At 36.7% G+C, this 14,216-nt stretch overlaps 1 non-coding gene across 1 annotated transcript; it reads left to right on the top strand.

Moving 5' to 3' along the window:
- The first annotated feature begins 13,644 nt into the window (after nucleotides 1-13,644).
- Nucleotides 13,645-13,751, top strand: LOC127133537 (small nucleolar RNA R71). Its single transcript, XR_007807499.1, has one exon. It is a non-coding gene; the product is annotated as a small nucleolar RNA R71 (small nucleolar RNA).
- Nucleotides 13,752-14,216: the final 465 nt, after the last annotated feature.

The following is a 14,216-nucleotide window of genomic DNA, read 5'->3' as shown; positions in this document are numbered from 1 at the left end:
TCCCATTAAACAAGTCCACCTCAATTCAAATTTATGAAAATCTTATGGATAAATGCTTTTGGAAGTATAATTATTCTATTACATAAAGACTTCGATATCTACTTCATTAAATAATGTTTGTTGTTCTTTTTGTATGTTCCACATGAGTCACAACTACTATATAGGATCAAAACGTAGAAGTAAAGGTGATGCTTGCTTTAATTCCACTAGTATTCCCTTGTGATAACCTTGTGTCCTTCACGTGGATTAGTCCCTACATGATTCAATTTTCCCATCTTATATGAAGATGTCAGGCTTCGCCAAAGTGGTTCCCGAGTTAATGTCTACATCGGCACCAAGATGAAAATGATCATTATCGTTTAACAATTCGAGCCAATCGCATTTATTTATCATCATCACACGTGTCTTATTTAAGTGATTCGTTTGAGTCCTTAGGATGACCATGCAATTCGTATGTGTGTATGATTAACTAATTAATTGTCAATCAAGAAAATTGGTTTATAAATTATAAACATAGAACCACCGGTAAATAATTGAGAAATTGAGTGTCAAGAAGGAGAAATAAAATGAGAGAGAATATATAAATGTTTTTTTAGGTGGATTGAGACACAAGTCACATCATCAAAATAATATAAAACTAAAAAATCTCGTATTTGTAATCGGTTACACTAAACCTATAACTGATTACTGCTGAAACAACTTCAAAAAATACAACACTGGTAATCGATTAGCGCGAATGCGTAACCGGTTATGCTAACGAGAATTTCCCTTTTAAACTTTCCTATTATTTTATTTCACACAGCTGTCATCGGTTACAGCACTTGAATTATGGATATTCTCATAAGACACCACCTTAATTCAAGTGCTTCAGGTTTTCCATGCCCATGTTCATCTACAGTCTTTTGAACACTTCAATTATGACTCCTTTGGTCGACAAAAATGAGCAATTTGTTCTTCGCTTCGACAATATCCCAATCTCAACATTCTTTCACTAACAAGTTTCCTCAAGTAATGACACCTTGTCTCAATGTGTGTGCTCCTCCCATGTGCAATTGGGTTCTTAGCAAGAGTTATCGTGAAAACATTATCAACCAGGAGTGTAACAGTCTCACCCTCATTGTTGCCCAGCTTCTCCAATAGATACATTAGTCACACGACTTGGCACACACATAACGAAGCGGCAATGTGCTTGGCATTACAAGACAAGAGTGCAACTACCGGTTCCTTTTCCGAACACCATTAGATTGGTGTTCCGCCGAACATAAAGATATATCCAGTTTTAGACTTTCGATCATCTTTATTTATGCACAAATTAGAATCGGTAAAATCGAGCAAATTTCATTTTATGCCCGTGTCCACTGCAGGAAAGAGAATTTTGCAGCCAATCGATCCTTTGACGTATTTTAGGATCCTTTTGACTGCTGCCAGGTGAGACACATTCTGTCTCTCCATGAATCTACTCATAATACTGACACTAAATGCCAAGTTCAGCCTCGTATTTCAAAAATACCGTAATGATCCAATCAACCTCCTATACTGAGTTAGATCAACATCTTGCTCATCCTCACTCTTCGACAACAATAGCATTGGTTCAACCTGAGTAATTGAAGCATTACAATACTTCATTTCAAACTTCTTCAATATCTCAAACACATACCTTCTTTGGTGCATGAGCAGTCCCCATTTGAACTTGTGGAACTCAATGCCAAGGAAGTATGTCATGAGGCCAAGGTCCTTCATCTCAAATTTTGTCATAAGTTCACTCTTAAACTTAGAAACACATTTTTTGTTGCTTCCCATTATCAATAATTCGTCTACATATAGACAAAGGATAATCATTCCTTCACTTGTATCCGTCTTCACATACACACCATGCTCATAAACACAATTCTTAAAACCAAACTCCTTTAGAAAACCATTTATCCTTTTGTTCCAACAACTAGCCTTATGGTTTCAATCCTAGCAACCGGTGTGAACACCTCTTCAAAGTTTATGCCTTCTCTTTGCAAGAATATCTTTGCAACTAATTGAGTCTTATGCTTAATTACTCCACCCTTGGGATTTGACTTCACTTTGAACACTCATCTGAAACCAATTGGCTTCTTTCCTTCTGGTAGATCAACCAACTTCCAAGTATTATTCTTCTCAATAGAGTCCATCTCCTCCTTCATAGCACAAATCCATTTTGGATCACTTAAAGTCTATTCCATTTTAACGAGTTTGGATTCGATCATAAGTGAAAAATGGATGAAATCACCAGCATCATTAACTCCGTTGTCTCAGAACAACTCACAATCTTGGAATCTTTGAGGCAAACCTCTTTTCCTTATTAATCTTCTAACACTCTCTTCAATTAGGGCTTCGGCGACGTGCATTTCTGCACTTCCCAATTCCATAGAATCTGAATTTTCAAAGTTGTAATCAGTTACAACTTTTACGTAACCGATTACAGGCTTCTTCAGGACAATCCTTCATTACATATAATTAGGCAATAAATCGGTGAATAACGAGTGAAAGATGAGCCAAAATGAAGAAGAAAGACCTGTAGCGGTAAATTCATGAGCATTAAGCTATGAATAAACTTAACGTCAATAAAACCAGAGTCGTCACCGCGCTTGTATTGTTTCCAAAGGAAAAGGGAAAAGTACGAAAAAAACTCAAAGATAAGAAGTTTTCAAATCAAAACTAATCAAATGCCAGAGATTACAGGTAAGGGGGTTGGTTACACAGAGGGAAGGTGTTAGCACCCAAAGTGTCTTAGGTACTCCTAGGGAGCCCTTTTTTGTGCGTACATGTGTTTTTGGTATAAAATGATGTTTGCAATAAATAGAGTGTGGGGATGAGAAAAGAATTTATTAATTATATTTTTTTGTTTTACAAGACCTTCGGACTTGTGCCTACGTACCAACATAAAATGAGGGATCAAAACCTCGTAGTTTGTGGGAATAATTTCAAAGTGAGTGAGTTGCTTATTAACAAAATTTAAGTTTGAAAGAGGCACAAAATGCCTAAAAGAGTTTGAATGGGTGTTAGTTCCTTTTGTCTTTTGAAATTTTAATTCAAGTATGGTTAAGTTCATTTACAAGTTTGATCAGGAAAAAGAGTTTGAAAAATGCAATGGCCTAAGGCCAAAGTTTCTAATTTGCAACAAAGTCATAGTTTAGAAATCACAAGCAAAGAAGATTTTGAAAAGGGGGGAGAGATTTGAAATTTAAGAAGTGGGAGGAGATGAAGAGACTAATCCTAAGCAAAAATTAAAAGTTAAGGATTGAAAAGATCTGACCAATGGGATGCAATCCAATAGACAAGAATGTCATATAGAAACCCAATTTTCCCTTGGACTTTAGAATCAAGCAATATCAATACACACAATAGCAAGGTGAAGAGCAAGACATCAAATAAAGATAGCCACATCCAAGCTTAGCAACTCCATGATCTTCTTCATAATCTTTCATGTATTAGATGGCATACTTCTTGAATGACTCAGAATAAGGCACTAGACACAGGTTTAAAGTAACAATTGCATCAAGACCATGTAGCAGATGAACTCAAAAGGGATCTCAATACTCGCTTCAGATGAAAGTTCAATTCACAATGACTGGCTTTAGAAAAGTTGGCATTGGCCAAGTCCTTTTTGAATAGGGAATGTTGCCTAATTCTAAGTCCAATGTCTCAGATCCAATCCAACAGTCCATACAAATCTTTTTTAGGGTTTTTTGTTGTTATTATGTACATTAAGGTCAAAAGACCACAAACACAAACAAATTACACAAACAAATATATACAATCACAATATAATCACAAGATATGGCTCAAGTGAGCAAAGTGAAATTGACATTAAAGTAAACAAGTTAAATGGTATGAATAATGGAAAATGATAAATACTTGAATTTAAAGTGCATAAAGTAAATGACTTGAAATTAAAAGTTAGTCAAATGTTAGTTGATTATAAGTTAACATTGCTTTTGCTTTTCATTTGTTTAAGTCATTCTTTGGAGAACACTTAACCTCTATTCACAAGCATGGATCCTTGAACCAAGACATCTTCCAAAGGAAGGAAAAGGCCAAGTTTTCACACAATACCATAAAAGGGGGGAGATTACAATCTCACTTACTAGAATGCTATGCTTTTGGGTCAAAATTTAGCGCTATGTTAACAATTGTAATTGGAATTTTGTAGAAGTCACAACTATTTGAGGTCGGGCAATAGAAATTTTAGTGTTAATGCATGTTAGAGATATGGTATTATGAACCATACTCCTAAAACATACGACACTTAAAATAAAATGGCGGTGGACCTAATCTCATCCATACTTATATTGGTTTATGAACCAATTAGCCTTAGGATATAGAGATATCATAGGTCAATGGAATGGATGGGATAGAAAGGGATTGAAGATGAACAGGGAGGGGAAATGAAATAAACTCAAATTGGTCATGGGAGGACTTTTATCAAATTAAAATCATTCATTCCTTTTGGGAGATGAAATGTACATTTCATTAATCCCCTAAATCCAATGATTTTAATCCAACAAAGTTAAATCAACCTTGACCAAGGCCCAACAACAATAATCAAACTCAACAAGTCAACACAAATGGCTCAACACAATTTATTTACAATTAAACAATTAAAAATAAATTAAAAATGCATTAAATTAAATTATGGTTGGTCAAAATCCTAAAACCTCTTCAAAACACCAAATAAATAGCCAATAGATTTATCATAGGTCAAACAAGGTGAAAGGACATTGGGGAAAAAATTCATTATTTTTGGAAACTTAAAAGTATTTTTAAACAATTAAAAAGATCCACATAAAAAATTAAATTATGAAAAATATTAATATTGATCCAAAAAATGATTTTATTCAGAAAATGAAAGAGAAAAATATTTGAAATTTTTTGGTGAAAGTCCCATATTTTTTGGATCAATATTAAAATAAATATGAATTAATGAAAATAAGTCAATTAAAATGAAAATTAGAAAATGCTAAAAAACGTGGACCACTTGATCTCCCTCATTAATTGAGGTGGCAGATCAAGTGGATCAGAGCGCGCTATCCATGGTGAACCTTAGTCAATGTTCCACACGCGTGGTGATCAATTTGGACGTTCAAGATTAAAACAAAATAGAAGGATCATGTGGTCTGGAGACATGCCAACACATCGTCGGAGTCAGAGCTCTAGTCTTCTTCTCCGGTGGACCTCACCGGATTAGTCCACCTTCAACCATCACCAAAATAAAAAAGGAGGACATGAATTTAAAGTAAAAATGCTGAGGAGCTCGAATCTGACCTCAATTTCACCTAACTCCAAGTATATAGAAAGATACAGGGAGTTGAATTTTGAGGATCATGATCTGAGTTACTTCGATTTAACCTCTAAGTAACTAAATCTTGTTGCCTACATTGGTAGGACTTTAGACAACCAAAAATTAACAAGAATAGTGGAGAATTGAGTGAGAATCTAAGAGATGAAAAATTCAGAAATTCACCTTCACTGCAGGTTCAGATGGACACGATCTTGCTCTCAATTGTACGTGGCCTTGCTTTGGATGCTTGATGGAGTGGAAATGGATCAAGGAAGAAGAAGGACTCTTGGAGTTTGAATCTAAAAATAGTGGAAGATTTCAAACTCGATTTCCAATGAAAATCACCAAGCTTATCCTTTGAAATAATTCTGAGCATGGAGGGTTCTATTTATAGGCCAAGTGATTGATAATTGCACACTTCTTTCAAAATTCCAAAAATAGAAAATTGCCTTTGCATGGATGCATGGGCGTGTGATAGGCCGATGTAATGGTGCATTCAGGTCCATAAATGAGTGTAAGCAATGCTGAAGTCATGTGAAAAGGCCACGCATTCGTGTGTGAGAAATGGAACTTCAAATCTTCCAAATGGTCCTTCAACTTTAAGGCATATGCAAGTCATTCATTCTTTGTCCAAATGGGATGAATTTGGACTTTTTGAAAAGTTTAGATCAAGAGGAACAACTTTCATGTTGAACACATTTTCATTTGAAGCTTGGATCATGATGAATTTTGAGGTGGAAGTTTGGAAAATCAAACATATCAAAAAATTTCTAAGTACCAAGCCATATGTTCACTTCTTCCACCTTGAGTCACTTTTTCTATGGGATTTAAATGAGAAACATTCCTTCATCAAAGTTGTAGATATCTCAAAGTAATTCATATTGATCACAAATTTGACCTCATTTGGATTTAGCATGAAGGAGTTATGCATTTTAGATGTTGAGGAAAATCACTTGTTCAATGGTATTGGCCCAAAATGACTTATAATGTTTTCTCATATCAAATGCATTTAAAATTTGAATTTTCACTTCCTCCAAACATCAAATTTGAAGTAGACATCTTGAATTTTAACATGCAACTTGAATTAATTTTATCTCATGAAAAATGAGCAAGTTATGGTTTTGGGAAGTTGACCTCCAAATTAGGGTTTAGACAAAATGACCTATAATCTTTCACCATAAAAAATGACTTTCAAAGCAAAACTAGCTCTTGACCTCAACATGAAAGTTGTTTGGAATGTCATTTAGAGTAACTTTGGTCTTGTAATCATTTTAATATGATAAAAATAGTAGGAGATAGGGTCTAGGGAACCCCAGTTTTGACTAGTTGAATTCCTCTAGTCAACCACCATGAACCAACTCGCTAGCTTGATATTCTCTTGACTTTTGGGACTCATGGAGGATCATATATGCATAAGATAATGAATTTTAAAGCATCCCTTGAGATATTTGATCAATTGGTGAAGAAACTTGTTAAAGAAGTTACATAAGATACCCAGATGAATTAGGGTTTCTAAGGCAAACAAACTCCAAACTCTTGATGATTTCTTGATCAAAATGACATGTGAAGATCATGGAGATCCATATATGATACTTAGAGCCATAGTAAACCATTTATTGATTGATCTCCTTGAAATGAAGGTCTTAAACCCTAGATATGAGCTTGATAGATCAAAGGTGAGCATGTGCACTACCTTCAAAAGAGTTAAACTATAAAATGACATATTTTTGGTATTTTTGTTAGTAAACAAAGAAAAATGAAGTATGATACAATCAAATGGTGCTTGGTGATCTCTCCCAATGCAAACCCAATGAAAGAGGGGTAAGGAGGATGCCAAGGTGTGATCCCAATGCTAATGCATATCATGAGAATAGCATGGGGATCTTAGGGTCAAAATTGGGGTCTTATAGCTGCCCATATTTAAGGACATTCTAGCTGAGGAGATGAAGGTTAAAATCTTCGTATCGACTCAGTGGAATGGACTTAAATAACAACATATAGAAACAAATTTTGGTCCCTAAGAGACCTCATGATGCATACAATATGAATGTAAGACTAATCTTCATGGGGAAAATGCTGCCACGAAGGAAAAGAATCCGGAGAGACCGAAAGTCCATAGGAGTATAATGCATTCCATAAGAAAAACTCACTAGGGATACATAGACTCTAGGGGGACGAAAGGGGTGTGCATAGGCCAGGCTACGAGTTTAAAAACTGTTGGGGGACTCGAGGGATTCTATGAGAATAAATCAATGGAAAGACTCAATCGGGGAATAAAAGGAACATATGCTGGGGAAACGGGTAGATCAGAACAAAGCTAAAATACTCGAACCGAACAGGAAAAGGCGATTTCACCAAGGAAGTATGCACTCAAGCTCAACTAGGGGAAGAAATGATCTTCAACACAGGAGGAAAAGAATTATATTAACTGATACCGGTTACTGGGTAAGGGTATAACAAATTCTGACAGAGAGGACATCCATTACCGGTTAGGGTAAATATATCAAGGATGACTCGTTGAGGGCAAACAGGCGGTATATTCATTACCAGTTACTGGGTAAGAATAACCTACTAGAGAAAAGCCAAATAGGATTTACAACTACCGGTTACTGGGAAGAAGACCACAAAGAAAGAGAATATTCGTCCCTGATTAAAGTGAACATATCAAGGATAGACTCAAAGGGGAAGAATATCCGTCATCGGTTAGGATGAACATATCAAGGATATACTTGCCTGGGGACATTCGGAAGGGTACCCGTCACCGGTTAAGATGAACATATCAAGGATAAACTGCCTGAAAAGGTAGGAATTATATCTATCGGATATTGGATAGAATACCAAAAAGAGAATATCTGTCACCAGTTAAGATGAACATATCAAGGATAAACTCCGAGGGGAGAAATAGAGATTACATCTATCAGTTACTGGATAGAATACCGAAAAGAGAATATCCGTCACCGGTTAGGGTGAACATATCAAGGATAGACTCCGTAGGGGGAAACAGGATTTATAACCACCGGTTACTGGGCATAAGACCACAAAGATAAGGAAATACGTCACCGGTTAAGATGAACATATCAAGGATTAACTCTCTGGGGAACAAATTAGGGATTACAACTACCTTTTTACTGGGTAGAATTCCAAAAAGAGAATATTCGTCATCAGTTAGGATGAACATATCAAGGATAAATTCAAAGCAGGGAAGAAAATATCCATCACCGGTTAGGATGAACATATCAAGGATAAACTTCCCGGGAGACGTGAGAAACGAATCCGCTGGGGAGAAAAGGTTGCTTTTGTCGGGAATTAGGAAAAAAGTGAAATATTCATAAATTGAGAAGAATATTACCAGTTACTGGGTAATATACTCTCAGGGGACCCAAAAGCATCTATCTAGGTAAGATCTAGAAAGAAACGGTCAATCAAAGACTCAACCCAATGAGGATATAGCTCAAGGGGAGTAGTTCCATCCAGACAATCAACTAGGGAGGAAACTGAAATAAGAATCATCCACGAGGAAGTAACTCAGTGGGGAATAAGAAAGGTTAAACTTTTCTGCTTAAGGGGCTGGCACTCTACAATTGAAAGATGACAGACAAAGCAAATCTGCATGGGGGAAAAGTATACCATCGTAGCAGAGGATCAAAGAAATAATGAATCACAAAGTGTATTGAAAATGCGATAATGAAATCTATGAGTGCATATGTGTGTGTGTATATATATATATATATATATATATATATATATATATATATATATATATTATATATATATATATATATATATATATATATATATATATATATATATATATGATGATTATGCTGACAAAACGATCACAAAGGATACAAATGTCTCTGGACTGAATCATCAATACAATTCTCATCTAATCCTCAAAGGAGGGAAACAATTGCCGGAGAGAATCGGCGACCTCAAAGGCTCAACCCTAGCATCTATCTAGGTAAGATCTAGAAAGAAACGGTCAATCAAAGACTCAACCCAATGAGGATATAGCTCAAGGGGAGTAGTTCCATCCAGACAATCAACTAGGGAGGAAACTGAAATAAGAATCATCCACGAGGAAGTAACTCAGTGGGGAATAAGAAAGGTTAAACTTTTCTGCTTAAGGGGCTGGCACTCTACAATTGAAAGATGACAGACAAAGCAAATCTGCATGGGGGAAAAGTATACCACCGTAGCAGAGGATCAAAGAAATAATGAATCACAAAGTGTATTGAAAATGCGATAATGAAATCTATGAGTGCATATGTGTGTGTGTGTATATATATATATATATATATATATATATATATATATATATATATATATATATGATGATTATGCTGACAAAACGATCACAAAGGATACAAATGTCTCTGGACTGAATCATCAATACAATTCTCATCTAATCCTCAAAGGAGGGAAACAATTGCCGGAGAGAATCGGCGACCTCAAAGGCTCAACCCTAGCATCTATCTAGGTAAGATCTAGAAAGAAACGGTCAATCAAAGACTCAACCCAATGAGGATATAGCTCAAGGGGAGTAGTTCCATCCAGACAATCAACTAGGGAGGAAACTGAAATAAGAATCATCCACGAGGAAGTAACTCAGTGGGGAATAAGAAAGGTTAAACTTTTCTGCTTAAGGGGCTGGCACTCTACAATTGAAAGATGACAGACAAAGCAAATCTGCATGGGGGAAAAGTATACCACCGTAGCAGAGGATCAAAGAAATAATGAATCACAAAGTGTATTGAAAATGCGATAATGAAATCTATGAGTGCATATATATAATATATATATATATATATATATATATATATATATATAATTATATATATATATATATATATATATATATATATATATATATATATATATATATATATAATATATATATATATATATATATAATATATATATATATGATGATTATGCTGACAAAACGATCACAAAGGATACAAATGTCTCTGGACTGAATCATCAATACAATTCTGAGCTAATCCTCAAAGGAGGGAAACAATTGCCGGAGAGAATCGGCGACCTCAAAGGCTCAACCCTGGCTAGGGAAAAGAGGAGATGATCTGCTGAGGAAACTGCATTATCAATTATGTGGGGAATTTTAGGTCAACACCATATCAAATTGGAGACAACCTTGCAGTGGATCAAAAATACTACTCAAGAATCGGGGCTAATAGAGGTTAGAGACAATTCTGATGGCGACTTGTGGGGAAACACAATATGTCGAGTCGTGCAAACTGCTGCGATGATGCGCCTACATGTATTTTCTTATCTTTTCATTATCCTAAAACAGCTCCTATAGCGAAATCGCTAGCATCACACATTATTTCAAAGGGTTGAGTCCAATCTGGAGTTTGTAAAATGGGTGCTGAAATTAGTGCTTGTTTTAAATGATTAAAGGCTCCGATACATTTTTCATTGAAAATGAATTCAACGTCTTTCATCAGAAGGCCGGTCAGGGTTTTTTTTATTTTAGAGAATCTTTGATGAAGCGTCGATAGAAACCGGTGTGTCCAAGAAAACTACGGACTTCTCTAATTGTCTTATGAGGGTTAAGGTTTTCTATAACTTCTATCTTTGCTTTGTCGACCTCAATGCCTCTTTCAGATATTATATGTCCTAACACTATGCCTTCTTTAACCATAAAGTGGCACTTCTCCTAGTTTAACACAAGGTTAACTTCTACACATCTCTCTAGGATTTTCTCAAGATTCATGAGGCAATACTCAATTTCGAACCCATATACCGAGAAATCGTCCATAAATACTTCCATAGTTTCGTCGAGATAATCTGCGAAGATTGACATCATACAACGTTGGAAAGTAGCTGGCGCATTACAGAGTCCAAACGACATTCTTCTGTAAGCAAATGTTCCGTAAGGACAAGTGAATGTTGTTTTCTCTTGATCCTCGGGGTGTATGGGTATTTGGAAAAATCCAGAATATCCATCCAGATAACAAAAGTAAGAGTGTCTGGCAAGACGCTCAAGCATTTGATCTATGAATGGAAGGGGGAAATGATCTTTCCTAGTTTCCTTATTGAGCTTCCTATAATCTATGCACATACGCCATCCACCTTCTATACGTTTAGCTACATGCTCTGCCTTCTCGTTCTGCACGACTATGATGCCTCCCTTTTTGGGTACCACATGTACAGGACTTACCCATTTACTATCAGAGATTTTATTGATTATACCAGCTTCTAGCAATTTAAGAACTTCCTTCTTTACCACCTCACTCATTATAGGGTTGATCCTTCTCTGATGCTCTCTGGAAGGTTTTGAATCCTCCTCTAGGGAGATCCTGTGCATACACACGGATGGGCTTATACCTTTTAAATCGGAGATGTTATATCCTAAGGCAGAGGGGTATCTTCTTAAAACATTCAAGAGTTGAATTGTCTCATCTTGGTTTAAGGTGGCACTAACTATTACTGGGCGGTTCATTTCTTTATCCAAAAACGCATATCTTAGGTTCTTAGGCAATTCCTTAACTTCTTGAGCTGGTTTTTGAGAGTTTGATGAAAGGGCTGGAGTAAGATCCAAACATTCGTTAGTGTGAGGTTTCGTTTCCTCTAGCTCATCATCCTTTTCATTCGGTTTTGAAAATGGTTGGATCATAGGTCATTCTTGATCAAATTCCCTTATGCATTCATCTATGATATCAATCGCGTAACATGTGTCTCCTATGATTGGTGCCATCAGGAACTTTGAAAGAATAAACTCTATCTTCTCATCTCCTACTTCTAAAGTTAATTTTCTTCTTTTAACATCTATTATAGCTTCGGATGTTGATAAAAATGGTCAACCTAAAAAGATAGGGATATCGTCGTCTTCCTTGATATCCATGACCACAAAGTCTGTCGGGATATAAAGTTGACCGATCCTAACGGGGATGTCTTCTAATATGCCTACAGGATACTTAACAGATCTATCGACTAATTGGAGGGACATATTAGTTGGTTGTAATTCTCCTAAGTTTAACCTTTTACACACAGTAAAGGGCATTAAACTCACACTAGCGCTTAAGTCTAGGAAAGCTTTATCGATCACATGACTCCCTAAAATGCAAGTTATAGAAAAACTCCCAGGGTCTTTCTCTTTCTTAGCAAGTTTATTCTCGGAAATAAAGTTGCATTCCAAGGGTTTGGGATCGTCAAGCCTACGCTTGTTGGTTAAGATGTCTTTAAGAAATTTGGCGTAAGATGGAATTTGGATGATGGCTTTGGTGAAAGGAATCTCTACATGAAGCTTCTCTATTACTTTTATAAACTTTTGGTATTGGTTATTGATTTTGGTTTGTTTAAGTCTTTGTGGATATGGGATTGGTGGTTTGTACTGGGGTGGTGGTTTGTAAGTTTTATCCTTGGCTTCTCCGTCTTGGTCGGTTTGTTTTTCGGGCTCCACTGGTTTTTCTCCTTGGTTTGTAGATATATTTCCTTTAGAAGCTTTGGACTCGCTCATTGCTGGGTTATGAGGCCCTTCGTAAGCGGTCCCACTTCGTAATGAGATAACGTTAGCTTGCCCTCGAGGGTTGAGTTAAGGTTGTCCAGGGAATTGTCCTCCAGGTGTAGTTTGTGGGGCTTGGTTTTGTGCTACCTGTGAGATCTGGGTTTCAAGCATCTTGTTGTGAGTGATTATCTGATCAACCTTGGTCCCTAATTGCGTTATGAGTTCGTTTACGTGAATGTTCTGGTTTAGGAATTCTTTATTTTGCTGAGTCTGGCCTGATATAAAGCTATCCATGATCTTCTCAAGGTTAGGATTCTGGGGCGCAACTTGCATAGGTTGATTTGGTTTTTGGGCTTGATAATCTTGTGGTCTTTGAGGTGCATAATTTTGGATACGGTTCTGGTTTTTATAGGAAAACTTTGGGTGATTCCTCCATCCAGGGTTGTAAGTGTTTGAAAATGGGTTACCTTGGGCGTAATTCACTTGGTCGGTGTTCAGGTCGTTCAAAAGGTTACATTCCGCCGATTCGTATCCTTTAGATCCACAAAGTTCACACTCTGTGTGGACTACCGCTGCGGTGTTAGAGTTTGTAGAAATATGTTCGACCTTAAGGGCTAAAGCATCCATTTTCTCCTGCATCATGTCCATAGAGCTTATCTCATGTATTCCACCTTGGGTCTCCTTTTTCTCTACTGATGCTCGTTCAGTTCCCCATTGGTAATGGTTTTGGGCCATATCCTCAATTAGGTCACAAGCTTCAGGGTAAGGTTTGTTCATCAACGCGCCACCAGCGACAACGTCGATGCTCATCTTTGTATTATAATGGAGTTCATTGTAGAAGGTATGAACGATCAGCCATTGTTCTAGGCCATGGTGTTGACAGACTTTTAATAGCTCTTTATATCTCTCCCAAGCTTCAAAAAGTGATTCTCCTTGGTTTTGAGTAAATCTAGTTATTTGGTTTCGAAGAACAACAATCTTACTAGGGGGAAAATATCTAGCAAGGAATACTCTTCTAAGGTCTTCCCAGGTAGTTATTGAGTTAGTTGGAAGTGAATCCAACCATGAACATGCTCTATCTCTGAGGGAGAAAGGAAATAATCTTAAACGAATCACATCAGGTGAAGCACCGTTGGATTTAAAGGTTTCGGCCAGTTGGATAAAGACTTTTAAATGTTGATTTGGGTTCTCAGTAGCGAGACCCGCGAATTGGTTTTGTTGCACTAATTGCAGTAAAGATGGTTTTAGTTCGAAATTGTTGGCAGGAATGAGGGGGTTTACTATACTAGAACTAGGTTCCTCGTCAGAGGGTTGGGCAAATTCCTTAAGAGGTCTCCGCTCGCGATTCTCGGCCATAGCTTTCTTAATTTGGATGAGTAAGAGGTGTGTACGAGTGTAACATTCAGGTTCCGCAAAAGGATCTACTAAATTTCCGGT

This window comes from Lathyrus oleraceus, chromosome 3 (genome assembly GCF_024323335.1).
Source record: "Lathyrus oleraceus cultivar Zhongwan6 chromosome 3, CAAS_Psat_ZW6_1.0, whole genome shotgun sequence".
NCBI classification, from domain to species: Eukaryota; Viridiplantae; Streptophyta; class Magnoliopsida; order Fabales; family Fabaceae; genus Lathyrus; species Lathyrus oleraceus.
Note: the sequence above shows the minus strand (reverse complement) of the source record. Positions and strands in the feature narration are given on the sequence as shown.